We start from the raw sequence: 16,342 nt of genomic DNA, 5'->3' as shown, positions 1-16,342 counted from the left end.
CCTGATATCCATCTTGGTTTATCTTGTGGTTTGAAATTTTTGTCGTGTTTATATTGTCTGCAGTAAATAATCTTTAATAGTTACATTATTATTTCCTGATAGTAAAGGCTTTACTTTTGGTCTATGGTCATTGATACTGTTTTATCTCCACTACGAAAACTTATGAGTGTTTTGTTTACACATCTGTGTACTAATTCCATACGGATGATGACCCCAAAAAATTATTTTTGTTGTGTTACGAATATCTTAGTGGAATTTTTCTCTGGTCGTATTAACTCAAAAACACGTTTAATAACCATGGAGTTGTCAATATCTTTAATTATTGATACTGCTCATCTTTCAACCAAAACCTTCCGTTTTAAGATAAAAAATTACAATTGTGAAAAATTTAAGAAACTTTTGTTAACTATTTTTACTTCCTTCTGAATATTCTTTGATGCTTTCTTTGTTGAATGTTAAACTTTGTTTAAATTAAGTTTTAATGCACGTTTATACAGCAGGGTTCATAAAAAATAATGAATACAATATCTGTCATTGATCATCCAGCGTTAAAAGTGGTTTGTTCTTTTTCTGCATATAGTTGTATTTATAGGTATCCATTTTTTTGTTAAATATTTTGCTTTTAAGGGAGATAGTTTTAGTGTTAATCGAGAAGTAAGACATTCGATTACAGATGATAAAAGAAGAACTTTATTAAAGGTTTTGTATGTCAAGATCTTCATTAAGTACTGAGCTGTAAGCTCAGTAAGAGTCTCCATTGTCTTTATTAATGGGGACCATGCACAGCTCGCATATCGTATTCACATCAACCCACATATTGTATGGATTTTGTATCATGTGTTCTGCGCTTATATCTGGATTCTATTTTTCACGCAAGTATCACCTTAAGTAGATATATCATGATACTTTAGCCAGGTTATTGCCATTTGTGATTATATTTGCATTTTCATGATAATAAATTTGGTCTTCTGAGAACCAAGTTATATTTTGAGCCTTATCCCTTGTTGCATAAATTCTAAGAAGACTAAGTTTATGGTTTTTTGTCTTGAGTCATTTGAATCTTATGCCTTGTTGCAGTTGATCGATATTGTGCCTTATCAACTTATGTTATTACTGTACTACTTTTAGGTGAGAATTTAAGTTACTTAAGATTTATTGTCTTTTAGATGAGAAGTTTAGTTTATTTATAAGATCCCCCTATTGTCTCCCCCTCCTTGTTCTCTCTGATCGTTTCTCGGTGATAAGAGCAGCCTACGCAGGTATATTCCTTCCAAGAAGATTAATATATGGCGGCTTTATATTTGGTAAATCATCTTTTTCTATCTCGTGTGCTCACAGATAACGAGCTCTAGATTTCCTTTTAGTCGTAGAAGTTTGAGAGTAATTATTTAGATCTAGATTCCATCCCTTATCTGACAGAATCTGCATTCTGTTACATCTACTACATTCAATATTTTTAGATGTTTTCTCAATCGACAAAGACCTGTAAATATTCCTGTTAAAATAGGTAGCTCTTTGTCAGAATGCCAAAAAATTCCATTTTTTTTGTATCTTATTTATTATATATATGGCAATCAAACATTGTTTTATATGATTATACAACTTTTAAAGATTACAAAAAAATTTTCTTTTATTTTTTTTCTATTGTCGTGTAAAAATTTTTCGTTCAAAAATTACTGCTCTATGGCGGTCAGTAGTTAATCTCTGGAACGGTAAATCTGAAACATAAAATTCGAGAAGGGTTTTAAAAAAGAAGTGCCCTTACGTGATATTTTACTAGAAAAATTGAGAATTAAAAAAAAGGTCATTTTTTAACAATATCTCGTCATTTTGGTTTTTAAGAATGTTTTATTTTTCTGGTAAAATATCACGTGAGGGCACTTCTTTTTTAAAACACTTCTCGAATTTTATGTTTCAGATTTGCCGTTCCAGATATTAATTATTGTCATCCATGGAGCAGTGATATTTGGAAGAAAAATTTTTGGCGCCATCTTTAAAATACACGAACAAGAATACAAGAAACATTTTTTGTAATCTTCAAAATCTGTATAATAACATAAAAAAAGTTTAATTGCATTGAAATACACGAACAATAAAAGAAAAATTTTTTGTAATCTTCAAAAGTTGTATAATAATATAAAAAAAGTTTGATTGCCATATATAATAGATAAGATAATAATAGTCCCTTAAACTAATGGAGTCTTTAAATCCTTTATAGTTATAGCTCCCTTGAAGTATTTTTGATTGTCACATTCGTTGTTAGTCTTTCTAGTGCTGGATCTCTTGCGATATACTCATCTTGCGATATCTTTCTTCGTTAAGCTGTTGTTAAGTCCGCAAAAAGGTCCCGGTTCTATAAAAGTTGCTTTGGACCTCTTTGGACTAATTCATCGGTAATTTCCCTAAGCATTCCCGTACTGTTTTAGACTTAGTAACAGGTAATTTCAGTGCATTGATGGCTGCTTGGCTGTCAGATATTATGACAATCTTTTGTCTTGAATATTTTTTGTTTAATTGGGCGCATCTTTCAACAGCATAAGTTTCCTCTTGAAACATTTTGCTCAAGCTTTCTGAGAGTTTAGTTATATGTGCCTACACTCTTAATTCAGTTACTTCTGCTGTTTTAGAGCAGTCTAGGTACCACTTGATGGCATTCTTGTTTAGTTTAGAAATGGTGTCAATATTTCACTCGTTTTTACAACCTAACTTTGTAGTACATAGATATTTGTCTTTAAATAGTCAGTTAGTCATAATTGGACTCTCAATGCTGACTTTCAACAAAGTTGAATCGAGAATTGGTTCTAATGATTCCTTCGTTGGCCATACTGTATACATTCTAAATATGTAGATATTTGAGATAAAGTATTACATCCATGGCAGCTGTTAAACATTGCACCTTTTATGTATCGTACTGTAGCTACCGTGCTTTTGGAGCCTTATCAATCTTTTTTTTTTCAATATTGTACAAGATGAGTTTATTATTTAGGATGTGGCCTTATTTTATATTATAAGATGTGGCCTTATTTACTCCTCCTTACGTCTTCAATTTCTTATATTATTTTAAACATTCCAAATATTAAGATGTTTTAAACTGGGTCGTATAATCTTAGAACATTTGAAGTTTATTCAAGAAGAATTTTCTTAATTATTATTATGTTTCTCGTTACTTAGTTTTATGCTAAAATTATCACAGTTTTTTTGGGAAACACGGAAAAAGTGTATTATAATATATAAAATATACCTGCCTGAAATGACGCAACAAAAAAAAATTGTATTTGTATTGTATATTTTATTTTTATATACCTTAATACCTATAAGGCAACAAGGATAAGAGAAGGAAAAAATTCTGTAGAATATTAGATAATTTTTATAAACTGTTTGATTGGTTTTTTCTCAGTGATTGCACTTTTAATAGTAAAGTCGGAATTTTACTAATGTTTTTCTTTTTTGAGTTATTAACTCCAGGCATGTATATTTTTTGTAAATTTTGAAAGTTGGTATAGTTCGTTATAAGTTATCAATCGATATATTTCAAAATTAAATGAGAGAAAAATCACAATATTTGGTTAAAATGTTTGTTGTACCTTTAGCTGCCCACTCGGTTGAATTAATATAAGTAAAAACATTCGAAATTTCAAATTTTTTACCAACTTGCCAAAGATTAAATTGGACTGTATTTCCAGATTAATTTTTATAATATGGAAATTAACAAATCAAAATCCGCCCTAATTTCAGTATCCTGAAAATATATCACCTTGATGATTCTGCTTCCCAGTCCTCAACTATAATTCCTATATTATTTTTTTTATTTTCAAATATTGATAGATTTTTTATACATTTAAACATGGCAAGGAAGCAGATATTAAACTGTGTAATTTTAAAGTGTGTAAAGATTTTATTGCTTTCAAGTTGAGCGTTTTGGTTTTCTATGCGATTAAAATTGTTGTACAGTAACTAAAAAATATAAAGAAGTAAAATCGAGTAAACTTTTGGGTGATTTTTTCGACATAAGTTCGCAGTGGGCTGTAGTTTTTATATATTATATACTATAAATAGGAACTCTCCTTAGACTTGACGAAGTACTTAAATGTGTGGCAAAAACAAGTCACAATATATCTGTAGCTGACGAGAATTTCACAACTATATTGCGTAAACAAGATTTTCAATAATAGAACAAGTGATGGAAACTGAATACTTGGGAATAAAACTGTCAAGCTACGGAAAAGTGGAAGAATAAGTACAAAAACAAGTGAACATTGCAAATAGAGCAGCAGGATGTCTCAACAACACAATCTGGAGAAACAAATACCTCACAACGGAAACGAAAACCAGGATATATAAATCAACAATAAGGCCGATAATGACGTACACAGCGGAAACAAGAGTAGATACGGCGAAAACACAAAGACTACTGGAAACAACAGAAATGAAAGTCTTACGAAAAATAACAAACCAAACTCTAAGAGACAGAGTAAGAAGTGAGGAAATACGAGCGAGATGTGGTATAGAGGAAATAAACGCGTGGACCAAAAGAAGAAAAGTGGAATGGAATCAACACATCGAAAGAATGACAGAAAATAGAATAGTACGAATAGCAAGAGACAAATCGCCAAATGGAAGAAGATCATTGGGGCGACCGAGGAAAAGATGGTCAGACAACGTCAATTGAGGCTAAAAACCGAAGTAAAACAGGCATTTTGCCTATTTATAAAGTAGGAAGAAGAAGAAGATTTTCAAGATCTACAACTACATCCATAACTAGTTAGATAAATTACGCAACATATGTGACAAGGTAACAAAGTAAATATTGTACAATTTTATCAGTTGCAGATTTTATGGGAATAGTAAAAAGGAGTACTTTGAAATTATGAAAACGTTAAAGTTTAGAATAAAGGCATGGTAAACCGTCGGTATGGAATTTTAATAAGAAGCAACTGTACTTACAAAGAAAAGGGTCGAAAACACGCTAAATGAATTGGAAGAAGGGTATCGGCAAGAAAATAAGAAAATAAAACCGATGAAATGATGTAGAGATTGGAAATTACAAAATATCTTACTACATTAGCATAGGCTGTCAATGTAATATGATTTAAACTACATTACAATTTTCTTGTAGAAAAATGGTGATGAAGTAAATTAAAAAACCACAGACCAGTTAATCTTAATTTAAAAATCTATAAAGAATAATTAACCCCTAATTCTGATGTTCGTAGACTTTCAAAAAAGCATTTGATACTATTAAACTTCCTGTACCTTTAAAGATCCACAGTTATACCAACAAAATAAATACCAACAAAATAAATATCAGAAGAGGTGCTCGGCAGAGAGATACTATGTCACCAAAGTTGTTAATTACTCCACTTGAACACGCTTTCAAGTCATTGAAAGAGAAAATAAAGGCATAAACATAAAGGAGAATTCATAGGGATAATCAAATTGCCGAACTGCTAAGGATAACAACTCTGTGTAGGACTGCTTATGGAAGACTGCGTGACGTTTTAATCAAAGTTTTGGCTGTTGTTGCGTACGGTGCTTAAACTGACTCACAAAAACATCCGTACGTATCTCAGGTCAACCTTAGTTAAAATATCTCCTCTTCACCACTACAAAGTCAATCATGGAGATCCCTACTCTGACTAGCTCTTCTCAGAGGTAATTCGGCTAATTCTTAAGACAAACAATTGTACCAAGAATGATTACAAGGGAGATCAAAGCATAACAAAAGATTTAAACACAAACATTTTATTTAAATAAATAGACCTGCCTCTACGTTACAATAAGTTTTGTACAAAGTGAGTGAATGCCAATAAGAAATAAAAGAAAAAAATTGTCCGAACAAAACACTTAACTTGCCCTGCTGCTTTCCTTAGGTGGCTACTAGATGGAAAATTGCTGATAGTCAGTATGATATCAGATCCCTTTGTAGCTTAGGACATGATGAAATGCACTGCGCCGTTGGTTTCGTGTTATATTGGGTAGAATGGACCTGGTGATGGACGAGTACTGTACCATGCTTTGGGATCGAGCCTGGTGGAATGGCAAAGCTAATTCCAGTAAATTTGTCCCGGTATACGAGACTCGAGTTACTGAAAACAGAGCAACGTTAATTTCTCGGCACAGAAAACCAGCTAAGTGTCCAAGCTATATGAAAAGATTCAAATTCCAGAGAATAAGGAACTTTTCATGGAGAAGTTTATTAAATTTGAAGTAAATGTATAAGAAAAGGTTTTCAAATGAAACAAAAAAGGAATACCAATTATAATATAAAAACTACGGCCATGAAACAAATTTGAATAATATGCAATAGTTAAAATAATATTTAAACAGATAAAATAAATATTTTAATTGAAATATTTAAATGAAAAGAAATAAAACTTAAAACAGTTTACACATATTTCTTAGCTACAATAATTATTAAGCTTTTTCTTAAATATTGAAAAACTTACCAGTATAACGAAAAACCTCTGTCGAAAATATCTTGTTGCTGGTTAGCTGGATGGTTGGAGACTAAAAGGACAAAATATTTAAACATTCTAAGTTCCAAGAAGTAAGAAAATTAATTGATGTATGTATATTGAAATTTTGAGATACCAGGGGCATCGAAAAGTTAATAGACAAGACAAAAATTAAAAAGTCGATTTTGAGCGTTAATTATTTTGGTTTTTGGGATAAAAACAAAACAATAAACAAATATAAAGGTTCATTATATTAATATAAATTATTTAAAAACGGGAAGAGATAATCGATAGAAAATTAGGGAAATGTTACAATAAATAAGCTGTTACATTATATAGAACGTAACAAACTACTGTGACGCAACTTAGAATGGGGAGCTCATTGTTCGACCTAACTTTGAAAGACAGGGTAACAAACGAAGAACTGCTGTAGAAGTTATTATAGAAACATATCTTAACTTAAATAAGAATGGACGAGACATATCGCCAGGATGAAAGACAATAGATGGACAGAAAAGTTTTTAAATTAAGACCAAGAGGGAAAAAGGAAATCCAAGGAGACTACAGCAAAATGGACTAATATCCGTAGTAATTGGGTTGCAACAGTACAGCGTATATCGGAATGGAAGTTTCTTTAAGAGGCCCATTTTCAGTAGTAGACGGGTTTCAATTGATTATTACTGGTTACTAAACAAAATATTTGTTCAAATTCATATTTTTTAGCCAATATAAGGATTTTCCAACATAAGATAACAGTAACTTCATTAGTAGCAGTGCTGGGAACTCCCTTTGTCGTCGTCAGAATGAATACGAGACAATCTTAAATCAACATTGACTGCCTGCCACTCAAATTTGTCTAACAATTTTTTTCTGGGATGAATTGGCTTTTATATAAAAGTGGTTATAACCACTGGTCTTTATAAGGCTCCAACACTATTTTAGTAAGAAAAAAGTCCAGGAGGCCACACCAAAGGAAAAATATTTTTGAATCAATTTTAATGAATATGTCATAATGTGCAAAATATGATTTATTTAAAAAGCTTTTTCTTTTATTCGTCTTCCAATTCTTACAATATGGCCTATCCGAAAACTGTTTAGAGAACACCTGGATCAAAAAATGCTAGATGTAGAAAGAATTGAAGAACTTATACAAAAACAGATCATGCATTGGCAAACGAAAAAGTTGTTCAAAAATTCGCCATATTTGCAATCCTTTCTATAAGAATTTAATACGTTCCCCAAAAAGATCTGGAGCCAGAAAGATGGTAAAAAAATAATGAGTCAATGCATTTCCTGTAATTTATCATTAATTTTCTTGGAGCTGTACCAATTTTTTATTTTTAGTTTCGCTATGCACCGAACTATAAAAATCCATATATACTTATTTAAATCTGCATGACAGAACAATCTACGAAAGGGACTGTGTTACTTATATACCACCGACATGTTCCCAGAAGAAAAATATCTATCTATCTGGCAGACGTGGCCTCTAGTCTTTCAATAACGTTATCACTGCGCCTCATACATTTTTGAAAAAGATGTGTGGCAGGCAATGTGTTAAGAAGAAAATCTAGAACAAGAAAAGAACACAGTAAAAATATTTGTGTATTTGGTGTAATATCGAGACATACAAAGTTTTCGAATAATCCTGAGTAGGTTTCCAATAAAAACCAATCAAAGATTTAGAAGAAAAATTATTTCACATATTCATATTTTTGCATATATTTGTGTGTGTCTTGAATATATTTCTTATATAAATGACTACTACAAATTGCAAAAAAGAGAGAAGTGAAAACTTTACACACGTTAAATCAGCAAATATTAGCTCTTCTTCTTTGCTACTTTTTATTTATTTATTTTTTAATTTTTCTTTTAAACTATAAGCCCTCTATTTTATTTGACGACTTTTAGTTTCCGTGAAACTTTTTTGGCATATCCTGAGAGGTATGTGTGACTTACAACATATTTTTTTAACCATTGCAGCTCGCCAAATGGATTTTTTGATACATTTCTAAATTTTTTGTGATTTTTTGCAGCCCTCTATACCTCAATTTTTGAGGGGGAGTATTTTTACTGTTGAAACACATCAAATGCATAGACAACATTATTTTTTTTTACAAATTAATAATTACATATGATAGTAAATGTTGCTGTGTAATTTTGAAGTGTTTCATCGAATTTTTTCTAACGTTTTCTGTCTACAAAAGCGTTTGCAGGAGTATGGAAAAAGGTTTTTTTGAAAATTTTTTGATGTATCTCGGTATATTTTTTTAAAATTTTAACTAGTTGTGTCTTTTATTTGTATTTGTAAATGTTAGCTACTCACGATCACATGTAATGATTGCTTTTTGGTTTTCACTCGCACCAAGTCGCATATTGCAATGGCACAATTTTTTCAAGTCACAATCGGCACCATTTTTCTATAATTTATATTTTTCTTTTACTTTTCCGTTTATTAGCACTGATAATTGTAACTTAGATATTGTAAGTAGAACTAAAAATATTGTTTTCCAAATGGAACATCATAACTTTTGTTCCTACAAATCACATTGTTCTAGATTTGAATGAGTTCCATTAGAAAAAAATATTTTATGAAAGTTGGACCAGTTCTATATTTTTTAATATTACAAAAATTATTACTAACTATCGTTATGCATGAGTGTGTGTAGAATAAGGATATTTGGGTTTTTTTAATGTCTTACATCAATATTTTCACAACTACACGTCAACTACCATTTATACATGAATGTTTTCAAAAGTAAAATGAGTGATATTTCATCCATTTACATCGAGAATATATAAGTGCATAGGTATGCTTCATACATTATAGAAATACATTCGACTAGATCTTATATTGGTTACATTTTGAGGTTAATGCGGCAAACGCAACGATATAATCGGTGTTTTTTGATAGATCTACCTCGACAACATATTGCGATTTCGCTAGTGTGGCGGTATGAAGCGATTTTAGAGCTTATATTAGTCTTAGCTTCGGCTCTCAATGAGTTTGTGATCCTTCAGGGAACAAGTGAGAAGAGGGGAACTCCACTTTCGATTCTTATTCTCGATTATGTTCTGTTTTTTATTGTATATTTTTTTAGTTATACATGTTGTCTAGGGTGCTATTCTATGCATGGTTGTGTAGACGGTCGATTTCTGGAAGCATCATCTCTGTTATCATGTGAATTTCGTGTATTAATCAGATCGTATTGGATTGTCTGACTTGAATTCTTAAACATTGTTTCAGCTATACGATATATCTAAGTAATTAAACATTTTTTTTCTTATTTAGGATCTTTAGATATGATAATATTCATTACTATATTTCTTGGAGGGTAGATTATCAACTATCCCCTTATACCTTCTGCAGTCCTATTTGCGTGCGCTTTAAAACTGACTTTCACTTCGGCGCAGTTCTCGATTGCCTTTTTTTTTCATTATTATCACGTTATTATATTTACCATTGACATCGTATATCTTGCCCATCTTATTACCTCTTGCACCCCAACATCGCACTCTTATGTCTTCGTTTTAAACGTGGTTCCTTTGTTATTCATTTCTGTTACTCGAAGCATACTCTGTTTTATTATTGTTTCTATTTCATACGCCATGGTAGATCTGATATCTACGTCAAGTTTTCTACATTTCAACTTTACTATGTACTCGCTTGTATATGTTGTTTCAAATTACATATCTTAGACATCCTGACACAGGTGCTTACAAATCGTTAGTTTTATTGTTGGACACGGGTTTATATCATATTAACCCTCTAGCTATGGTCACTAATTTTGCCCAATTTAGAGAAAAAAAACAATATTTGAATTCTTTTATTTTGTTTACTGTAGGTCTTTCCACTATGTTTTTATAGCTATTCATCCATGCGTTTACCATGAGATGTCTATTTTAAGCAATATCCTTTTTCTTCGTTTCTAAAATATTATTATTCCATGTAAATTGATTTATATGGGACCAATGTAAATCTTAAGTATTCTAGTCACATTATTTACAATTTTCTTTTTTGTGTTTTTTTTATTCGCGTAATTTTTAATTTAATAAATTATTTTTTATACAACAGTGGTCAAATAGATTACAAAACTCTGTTGATTCCTCCTCTCTCCCCCTACGTAGCTTCAATGGAAAATTCTTAGACAATTGTTTGATTAAAATAAATAATCAAGCATTGTGGTGATCCAGGAGTTTAGATCATAACCATATATTTGATGATTAGCACAATTCAGTTCGATGGTGTTTGTCCTAGAATGTCATAGAAGTTCTAGAATGTTGTCTTGTTAGGCACCTCAGACGTTCAAGATAGTCACAAAAGGAATTTGTTCTGGGGAGAAATTACAAATAACATTAAATTTGGGAAAACAGAAACTGTGGGGAATCTAATGTGCTAAATCTGTGTTGCAAATATCACGCCGAGATTAATTTTTCCAGACACTGTAAACCGCTCATAATTTGCCTTTGTCTTGCCGAAAAACGATCTTGATCAATATTTTTCTCGTTCTTTCTTTACTTTTTGTAGAGAAAGTCATACCCACATCATTCGACATTATTCCGAAAGTACAAAAACTTCATTTACATAAACTCTGTTTAACATTCAAGAACCTGCATAGATTTACTCTATCTTCATGCAAACGAACATTTTTAATAAATTTTGTATGTTACAAAATTCGCTTTTAGAACTGATCCAAGCTTTTAGAACGTCTACTTATACTAATTATTTATAACGCATGTTATAACTTCCACAAACAATATCCCCAATTCCCAAATTAGAGTTTTTTATGTAGCTTTACGAAACTTACTCCTTTCCTGTCAGGAACAAAGTTTATAACGTTAAAATTATGCGGATTAATGGGTTTTTAAGTGAATAATGGACAATAATATCAGTATTATTGAGGATATAGTTTTAGAAATTGGTTTAAAGAGTAATAGATCGGTTTTAATGGATATTTTTGATATTGATCTTAAGTGTTTTTTAATGGATGTAGGTATTAACTTTTTAAATAATAGTGGAAATATTGTTTGTTGTAGAAATTATTTTATATCCTGGAATACTGTTTGTGGGACAAATCTGAGCGGTTATCAATATTTCCGTTGTAATTGCTTACAAAAATTTATTTTAAAAATTACATATATTACTTATACACATTAAATTGTAATTTATAATCCGTATATATTAGAAAATAAAATGTTTTTGTTTTTATACTTTAGCCACTTCAAGCCATCTAGTTCATAAATGGTATTTATAAACGATTTATTATTATTTATGGAGTTTTATAACAGAGATGATAACTGTAAACTAAGGAAACGCCTCTAGAATATGAGTAGGCTGAATTAACCATGGTGCAGGGAATGCAAAGTTGAGGAGTAATCAAATGTTTGGTGTATAGTCGTGCAGAAAAAATCACACATGTGGAAATTGCATGACCTAGTTGAAATCACGATTTTACTGTTCCTTCATATTATGTTATCAAAAAACTTTCTAGGTTGAAGTATTTCTTTGGCTAGGTGCTACACACAACATTTTATTGGAAATTCTATATCAGCTAGCTGATTAATGAATGAACAGAGTGTCTTATTTTAATATTGTACAGTAATAAAGGGAATTTAAAAAATGGAACTCGTCAATCTGCTTGGGTGTACTCCAAACCAAAAACCAATGTTTAAAGATGCAATGGTTAAAATCATATTCTATTAATTAATTAGAAACATAAAAACAAATCTCATTTGGGACAGAAGTATGGGGATATCGATGTTGTTTAGATTATTTTTGAAGAAATAAAACATTCCAGTCGTCTGTCGTAAATATTTTTTAGAATAAGTTGGAATGTCAGTCATTTTAATATTGAAAACGGTCACTGACCGAGTGATAGTTTCTGATTGTTGTATCTGGTGTGCACATAAAACCCCTAAAATTTAGCCCCCTACTCTTTTGGATGTTCAACTTGGATTGAGATCTGTCTGCATGGATTCCTCTTCGATGTAGATTCGATTCCTCATGCTTGTAGATGATTTTCGGAGGATGTGGTGCGTTACTGTCTCCAGTCCGCATATATTTCTTTCTATCCAAATACATCTCACTAGCATGATGAAGTTGGCAATAGAGCTTTCAGTACACCCTGTTGAATTCTACCTCGGATATGACACTTTTGGATTTAGGGAGGTCTTCTACTTTAACAAGACTTTACTCGTTTTTTTTTTGTTTTTCTTTGAAATATTAAAACACTCTCCTTCAGCCTATATCAACCCATTGTACCAGTCCATGAGTCAACTTTCTTCGTAACGAGTATTATGGGGCATCTATAAAGATCCTATTTCATTATCGGAGACCATTTTCTCCCGGTAATTCTTAGTGATCACTAGTGCCTTGATCCCATTAGTTATAGCTTATCCACAATAGTGGGATATGTTGCAGCTCTGCTCTTTTTTATTTTTTGGTCGGGTGTACTTCGAATCTCGGGTAAACGCAAGGCGTTTAGCAGTCTGTGTCACATCAATTTTTCGTCGATATGTAGTTGGAAGTGTCTGTATTATTGATATTATGATTAGTATTATGGTCTTACTAATGAAAATACTCTACTCGCTCTTGTTATTCAGCTTTCTTCTTTGGATAAACATTGCCAAAATACTAATTACTTTAAATATTATGTATATAGTGGATTAAGCCACAATTATTGGTTGTAATGAAAATTACATTTTTAACTACTAATTTTTGACGTTTTAACTTCCACTCTGGAATGTATAAATAAGTTGTTTGTTATTAGATTATGTCCTTTTAAAATTGACATACTTGATCTCGATCTTGTAGGCAACAGCATGTATATGGCTTTAAAAAATCTGAGGGTGGTGTTTTTACCCTAGGAATATCCAATTCTGACTGTTTTCTATTTTTTGTATGCCGTAATTGTGGTTGTGTAACGTTGATTTGTGTTTGTGTATTGCATATGTACTGTGTATAAGATTGTATATGATGGTTTCCAACCTCCTATTACTCCGCTATTGTTGGTATATTCTTATTGTTAACTTCTTTTAGAATTGGCAACCAAAGCCTGCTACATTCTGCTGATGGGTTTGCTACATATTTTTCCTCGTTAAGTAGCATGAGAGCGGTTTCTATGACTTTTCTCTTTTTGATGTCTGTTTCTTTCATGATTATTAATGCATCTTTTCATATGTCCCGTTTCTTTCCTGATTATTGATGCATCAATCATGAAAGAAACGTATATGAAAAAGAAAAAAGTCAAAGAAACTGCCTCGTCCTACTTAACGAAGAAAAATGTGTAGCATACGTTGGTTGAAAATACTAAAAGAAGAAGTCAACAAAGAGAATATACAAACAATAGCGAAGTAATAGGAGATCGAAAAAACATCACCTATAATCTTATACACAATACATATGCAACACACAATACACAAACTTCATCACATGTGACCTAAATGACCAATGAGAATCGCGGGTTCATCACATGGTGGATAAACAGGGCTCATTAGAAAGAGATGCAGGGACTGCTTTGCGTCAGTTTTCTCTATCGCTCTATCTCTATCTTTTTAAACACTGCTCTTGTTGGCTGCTGCAATAGTCTGCCTAACACCAGCTTTATTACTACGTCAAGGTTGAACAGCACAATGCAGTATTTCAATGCTAAAATATTTTTCTTTATAAGTGGCTAAAGTACTAACCAAAACATTTTAGGTGTCTACTCCAGTTATGATTTTTCTTATCTTATAATCTTATCTTAGTCTTATAATCAAACAGCGATTGTACGACTATAATAGAGAAAGATATTTAAAACTGTAGGTTTAAAGAGCGTATAAGATTGTCCTATAATACAGCATTCAGCATATATTATGAAAAACAATAGGTATTTTTGTATAATTGAATACCTACAAAATTATTTGATCCTCCGACGACAATGTAATGTGGTAAATTATTGAACCTACAAAGATTCGTTGGAAATAATATTAAAAAATATCAAAGAATAATATTGTAATATTCCATTTGGCACAACTATTTTTTCTGTTGCATGAAATTGTCCATCCAACTAAATATATCATGCAATAACTAATATTAATAAATAATAAGTACATAAATATACAGATGTTGTATATTCAAGGCTCTTATTCGATATAAAAACATGAACTGATCGAGTTGTCAGTGAGGAAGTACCTCGAGAAAGATAATTCAATATATAGATTACTCCAACTGACAATTTCGGAAAAATTCTAGCATATAATATGGTATGCAACTGTACCTAATGACACGATAATACAGTAATAAATTCCATACAAGACTTCACAACGTATAAAAATTTTTAGACCACTTTTGATGTATAATAGTGCCAATTTTCGTTTTTATCCAGATTTTGACAAATAATCTAAGTAAAGTTTAGTATTATTTGTGAATTATTTATTGTCCATTTATTCACAATAAACCCATACGATATCTGCACCAGTGTCACTTTTTACTGACAGGACTATCATCCTTTCTCCACCTATCCTCTCCTCTAAAGCTATACAGCACCTCACTCACAGTAGGTGATTTGCGGCACTTTTTATCACGTTTTACTGAGTGTACTTCTATATAAATGCACCTTTTTGAGTGTGGTTGTGTGATTGTGAAGAATATACAGGATTTTTAAAGGTTTCTAACACATTCCAACAAATTTTGCGTCGTATTTTCATAGATGTTTTTATAGAAATGATAAGATACCTACATCAGTATTTGTGGATTTGTCACTAATAACATCGATTTCTTAAAGATATGGTTAATATTTTTTATTTAATTTAAAACAATTTATTGTTTATGCAAAATGTGTCTTATAAATGGAATAAATCAAACAATACATGAACGAGACAAAGTGAATGTTTTGCTATATTTTTGTCTTACTGTAAATTTGGATTTATAACTTTTGATCTTAACCATGTTTTAAATGTTAAACAGAAATTAAATTTATTATTTTCAGAACTTTTAGAATATTTTTAATAGATGTTATGCAGATCTAAATATAGTTGTTACTTATTACATACGGACATTTATTTTGATTACTTACAAATCCGGTTATAAATTAACCGGAGTTTAGCTGGTTTGTGTCATTATACGAAGGATAGTCAAAAAACCAAATTACCAGTGTTGTTTTACTACTGTTGGACTACTTACAAAACTAGAAGTAAACTTAAATACAGCATACTGAGAATTCCTAGTTGAGGAAAATATTAAAAACAAGTATAGAAGCGTTGAAATTTAGATTGTCTTCTTCTTACGGTGCCTATCCGTCCTGATGTTGGCGATCAGCATGGCTATCCTAATTTTGCTTGAAGCGTTTCGGAATATTCCGGTTATAGACGTATTGAACCACTTTCTCAGGTTTTGAATCCAAGATATTCTTCTTCCTGGTCCTCTCTTTAAAAATACCTTGCCCTCAGGGCATGAGCTGTAAGAAGCCATATCTCTGTTCAGTTCATATAACATGCTCAAGGTATTCTTACACTGTGACCATATTTTACCTGTGACCGGTCCATTTAGACCGCTATATTAAATCATCTACTAACATCATTTCTTTATCTTTCTTTGGTTTTCTGATTCTCAGTGTCTCCAATATAGTATTTGTTTGTTTCATTTATGATATTTTATCTCGTTATGATTTGAAAGTGTACACTTTATCTGATGCACTTTTACGATATCTTTCATCTTTTTACTATATTTGTTGATTTTATTAGAGAAACCTATTCTTATTCCGTAATATCAACTGAATTTTTATAGTTACAGTTCCAAGTTGTATCATTTAATATCCTTAGATCTCCATAATCTGTGTCCATAGATCGAATTTTCTTGATCGGTAAAAGCTGCTACAAGACTTTTAGTTTTGATATTTATTATACTT

The 16,342-nt window shown here is 31.2% G+C and overlaps 1 protein-coding gene across 6 annotated transcripts in view; it reads left to right on the top strand.

The window, feature by feature from the left end:
* The window catches only part of Lar (tyrosine-protein phosphatase Lar), a 1,676,858-nt gene that overhangs the window by 1,586,672 nt on the left and 73,844 nt on the right, over positions 1 to 16,342 (top strand). The window lies entirely within an intron of this gene.

This window comes from Diabrotica undecimpunctata, chromosome 4 (assembly GCF_040954645.1).
Source record: "Diabrotica undecimpunctata isolate CICGRU chromosome 4, icDiaUnde3, whole genome shotgun sequence".
NCBI classification, from domain to species: domain Eukaryota; kingdom Metazoa; phylum Arthropoda; class Insecta; order Coleoptera; family Chrysomelidae; genus Diabrotica; species Diabrotica undecimpunctata.
This window is presented reverse-complemented; position numbering and strand designations above follow the sequence as displayed.